Genomic DNA, 5,762 nt, shown 5'->3' on the forward strand with positions numbered 1-5,762 from the left:
TCTCCCTGGACTTGCAGTATAGGCCCCAGGGTGCACCCTGGCCCTCCACCTAGGGGAATCTGACCCCAGCAAGCTACCCAGGGTCCAAATCCCTACCTGGACTTCCATTAAAGGCCCCAGAGTGCCCCTTGCCCTCCACCTAAGGGCCCATGAGCCCAGCAAACTAACCAGGGGTCCACCTCTCTCCCTGGACTTGCAGTATAGGCCCCAGGGTTACCCCTGGCCCTCCATATAGGTACCCCTGACCCCATCAAGCTACCCAGGGGTCCATGTCTATCCCTGGACTTGCAATGTAGGCCCCAGGATGCCCCCTGGCCCTCCACCTAGGGGCCTCTGACCCCAGCAAGCTACCCAGGGGTCCACCTCTCTTCCTGGACTTGTAGTATAGGCCCCAGGGTGCCACCTGGCCCTCCAACCAAGGGCCCCTGACCTTAGCAAGCTACCCAGGGGTCCACCTCTCTCCCTGGACTTGCAGTATAGGCCCCAGTGTGCCCCTGGCACTCCATTTAGGGGCCTATGACCCCAGCAAGCTACCCAGGGGTCCACCTCTCTCCCTGGACTTTTAGTGTAGGCCCAAGGGTGCCCCCTGGCCCTCCACCTGGGGGCCTCTGACCCCAGCAAGCTACCAAGGGGTCCACCTCTCTCCCTGGACTTGAAGTGTAGGCCCCAGGGTGCCCCCTTGCCCTCCACCTAAGGGCCCCTGACCCCAGCAAGCTACCCAGGGGTCCACCTCTCTCCCTGGACTAGAAGTATAGGCCCCAGGGTGCACCCTGGCCTTCCACCTAGGAGAATCTGACCCCAACTAGCTACCCAGGGTCCACTTCCCTCCCTGGACTTCCATTAAAGGCCCCAGGGTGCCCCCTTGCCCTCCACCTAGGGGTCTCTGACAACAGCAAGCTACCCAGTGGTCCACCTCTCTCCCAGGTCTTGCATTAGAGGCCCCAGGGCGCCCCCTGGCCCTCCTCCTAGGGGCCCCTTACCCCAGCAAGCTACCCAGGGGTCCACCTCTCTCCCTGGACTTGCAGTATAGGCCCCAGGGTGCCCCCTTGCACCCCACCTAGGGGCTTTTGACCCCAACAAGCTACCCAGAGAACCAGCTCTCTCCCTGGACTTGCAGTATAGGCCCCAGGGTGCCCCTGGCCCTCCACGTAAGGGCCCATGAGCCCAGCACACTAACCAGGGGTCCAACTCTCTCCCTGGAGTTGAAGTATAGGCCCCAGGGTTACCCCTGGCCCTCCATCTAGGTTCCCCTGACCCCAGCAAGCTACCCAGGGGTCCGTGTCTATCCCTGGACTTGCAATGTAGGCCCCAGGATGCCCCCTGGCCCTCCACCTAGGGGCCTCTGACCCCAGCAAGCTAACCAGGGGTCCACCTCTCTTTCTGGACTTGCATTACAGGCCCCAGGGTGCCCCTGGCACTCCACTTAGGGGCCTATGACCCCAGCAAGCTACCCAGGTGTCCACATCTCTTCCTGGACTTGAAGTATAGGCCCAAGGGTGCCCCCTGGCCCTCCACCTAAGGGCCCCTGACCCCAGCAAGCTACCCAGGGGTCCACCTCTCTCCCTGGACTTGCAGTATGGGCACCAGGGTGCGCCCTGGCCTTCCACCTAGGGGAATCAGACCCCAGCAAGCTACCCAGGGTCCACTTCCTCCCTGGACTTCCATTAAAGGCCCCAGGGTGCCCCCTTGCCCTCCAACTAGAGGTCTCTGACCCCGGAAATTTACCCAGGGGTCCACCTCTCTCCCTGGACTTGCAGTGTAGGCCCCAGGGTGCCCCCTGGCCCTCCACCTAAGGGCCCATGACCCCAGCAAGCTACCCAGGGGTCCACCTCTCTCCCTGGACTTGCAGTATAGGCCCCAGGGTACCCCCTTGCACCCCACCTAGGGGCTTTTGACACCAGCAAGCTACCCAGAGAACCAGCTCTCTCCCTGGACTTGCAGTATAGGGCCCAGGGTGCCCCTGGCCCTCCATGTAAGGGCCCATGGACCCAGAAACTAACCAGGGGTCCACCTCTCTCACTGGACTAGCAGTAAAGGCCCCAGGGTTACCCCTGGCCCTCCATCTAGGTGTCCTTGACCCCAGCAAGCTACCCAGGGGTCCGTGTCTATCCCTGGACTTGCAGTGTAGGCCCCAGGATGCCCCCTGGCCCTCCACCTAGGGGCCTCTGATCCAGCAAGCTACCCATGGGTCCACCTCTCTCCCTGGACTTGAAGTGTAGGCCCCAGGGTGCCCCCTTGCGCTCCACCTAAGGGCCCCTGACCCCAGCAAGCTACCCAGTTTTCCACCTCTCTGCCAGGACTTGCAGTATAGGCCCCAGGGTGCACCCTGGCCTTCCACCTAGGGGAATCTGACCCCAGCAAGCAACCCAGGGTCCACTTCCCTACCTGGACCTCCACCTAAGGGATCCTGACCCCAGCAAGCTACCCAGGGGTCCACCTATCTCCCTGGACTTGAAGTGTAGGCCCCAGGGTGCCCCCTTGCCCTCCACCTAAGGGCCCCTGACCACAGCAAGCTACCCAGGGGTCCACCTCTTTCCTGAACTTGCAGTATAGGCCCCAGTGTGCCCCCTGGCCTTCCACCTAGGGGAATCTGATTCCAGCAAGCAACCCAGGGGTCCACCTCTCTGCCCGGACTTGCAGTGTAGGCCCCAGGGTGCCCCCTGGCCCTCCACCTAGGGGAATCTGACCCCAGCAAGCTACCCAGGGGTCCACCTCTCTTCCTGGACTTGCAGTATATGCCCCAGGGTGCCACCCTTGCACTCCACCTAGGGGTCTCTGACCCCAGCAAACTACCCAAGGGTCCACCTCTCTCTTTGGACTTGCAGTATAGGCCCCAAGGTGCCCCCTGGCCCTAAACCTAGGGGTCCCTGACCCCAGCAAGCTACTCAGGGGTCCACCTCCCTCCCTGGACTTACAGTACAGGCCCCAGGGTGTCCTCTGGCCCTCCTCCTAGGGGCCCCTTACCCCAGCAAGCTACCCAGGGGTCCACCTCTCTCCCTGAACTTTGAGTATAGGCCCCAGGGTGCCCCTTTGCACTCCATCTAGGGATCTCTGACCCCAGCAAGCTACCCAGGGGTCCCCCTCTTTCCCTGGACTTGCAGTGTTGGCCCGGGGGTGCCCCTTTGCCCTCCACCTAAGGGCCCTTGACACCAGCAAGCTACCCAGGGGTCCACCTCTCTCCCTGCACTTGCAGAATAGGCCCCAGGGTGCCCCCTGGCCCTCTACCTAGGGGCCCCTGACCACAGCAAGCTACCCAGGGGTCCACCTCTTTCCTGGACTTGCAGTATAGGCCCCAGTGTGCCCCCTGGCCCTCCACCTAAGGGCCCCTGACCCAAGCAAGCTACCCAGGGGTCCACATCTCTTCCTGGACTTGCAGTATAGGCCCCAGGGTGCCCCCTGGCCCTCCACCTAAGGGCCCCTGACCCCAGCAAGCTACTGAGGGGTCCACCTCTCTCCCTGGACTTGCAGTGTAGGCCCCAGGGTAACCCCTGGCCCTTCACCTACGTGCCTCTGACCCCAGCAAGCTACCCAGGGGTCCACCTCTCTCCCTGGACTTGCAGTACAGGCCCCAGGATGCCCCCTTGCACTCCACCTAGGTGTTTCTGACCCCAGCAAGCTACCCAGGGGTCCACCTCTCTCCCTGTACTTGCAGTATAGGCCCCAGGGTTGCCCCTGGCCCTCCACCTAGGGGCCCCCTATCCTAGCAAGCAACCCGGGGGTCCACCTCTTTCCCTGGACTTGAAGTATAGGCCACAGGGTGCCCCCTATCCCTCCACCTAGGGGCCCCTGACCCCAGCAAGCTACGCAAGGGTCCACCTCTCTCCCTGGACTTGCAATGTAGGCCCCTGGCTGCCCCCTTGCCCTCCAACAAGGGCCCCTGACCCCAGCAAGCTGCCCAGGTGTCCGCCTCTCTTCCTGGAATTGCAGTATAGGCCCCAGGGTGCCTCTGGCCCTAAACCTAAGGGCCCATGAGCCAAGCAAACTACCCAGGGGTCCACCTCTCTCCCTGGACTTGCAGTATAGGCCCCAGGGTGCCCCCTGGCCCTCCATCTAGGTGCCCCTGACCCCAGCAACCTTCCCAGGGGTCCATGTCTATCCCTGGAATTGCAGTGTAGGCCCCAGGATGCCCCCTGGCCCTCCACCTAGGGGCCTATGACCCCAGCAAGCTACGCAGGGGTCCACCTCTCTCCCTGGACTTGCAGTTTAGGCCCCAGGGTCTCCCCTTGCCCTCCACCTGGGTGCCTCTGACCCCAGCAAGCTACCCAGGGATCCACCTCTCTAATTGGACTTGCAGTATAGGCCCCAGGGTGCCCCCTTGCACTCCACCTAGGGGCCCCTGACCCCAGCAAGCTACCCAGGGGTCCACATCTCTTCCTTGACTTGCAATATTTGCCCCTGGATGCCCCCTGGCCCTCCACCTAAAGGCCTCTGACCCCAGCAAGCTACCCTGAGGTCCAGCTCTCTCCCAGGACTTGCAGTATAGCACCCAGGGTGCCCCCTGGCCCTCCATCAAGGGCCCCTGACCCCAGCAAGCTACCCAGGTGTCCGCCTCTCTTTCTAGATTTGCAGTATAGGCCCCAGGGTGCCCCTGGCCCTCCACCTAAGGGCCCCTGACCACAGCAAGCTACCCAGGGGTCCACCTCTTTCCTGGACTAGCAGTATAGGCCCCAGTGTGCCCCCTGGCCTTCCACCTAGGGGAATCTGATTCCAGCAAGCTACCCAGGGGTCCACCTCTCTGCCTGGACTTGCAGTGTAGGCCCCAGGGTGCCCCCTGGCCCTCCACGTAGGGGAATCTGACCCCAGCAAGCTACCCAGGGGTCCACCTCTCTTCCTGGACTTGCAGTATATGCCCCAGGGTGCCACCCTTGCACTCCACCCAGGGGTCTCTGACCCCAGCAAACTACCCAAGGGTCCACCTCTCTCTTTGGACTTGCAGTATAGGCCCCAAGGTGCCCCCTGGCCCTAAACCTAGGGGTCCCTGACCCCAGAAAGCTACTCAGGGGTCCACCTCCCTCCCTGGACTTACAGTACAGGCCCCAGGGTGCCCTCTGGCCCTCCTCCTAGGGGCCCCTTACCCCAGCAAGCTACCCAGGGGTCCACCTCTCTCCCTGAACTTTGAGTATAGGCCCCAAGGTGCCCCTTTGCACTCCATCTAGGGATCTCTGACCCCAGCAAGCTACCCAGGGGTCCCCCTCTTTCCCTGGACTTGCAGTGTTGGCCCGGGGGTGCCCCTTTGCCCTCCACCTAAGAGCCCTTGACACAAGCAAGCTACCCAGGGGTCCACCTCTCTCCCTGCACTTGCAGAATAGGCCCCAGGGTGCCCCCTGGCCCTCTACCTAAGGGCCCCTTACCCCAGCAAAATACCCAGGGGTCCACCTCTCTCCCTGGACTTGCAGTATAGGCCCCAGGGTGCGCCCTGGCCTTCCACCTAGGGGTCTGTAACCCCAGCAAGCAACCCAGAGGTCCAGCTCTCTCCCTGGACTTGCAGTATAGCCCCCAGGGTGCCCCCTGGCCCTCCACCTAAGGGCCCCTGACCCAAGCAAGCTACCCAGGGGTCCACATCTCTTCCTGGACTTGCAGTATAGGCCCCAGGGTGCCCCCTGGCCCTCCACCTAAGGGCCCCTGACCCCAGCAAGCTACTGAGGGGTCCACCTCTCTCCCTGGACTTGCAGTGTAGGCCCCAGGGTAACCCCTGGCCCTTCACCTACGTGCCTCTGACCCCAGCAAGCTACCCAGGGGTCCACCTCTCTCCCTGGACTTGC

This window comes from Danio rerio, chromosome 21 (genome assembly GCF_052040795.2).
Source record: "Danio rerio strain M-AB ecotype USA chromosome 21, GRCz13ab, whole genome shotgun sequence".
Classification (NCBI taxonomy): domain Eukaryota; kingdom Metazoa; phylum Chordata; class Actinopteri; order Cypriniformes; family Danionidae; genus Danio; species Danio rerio.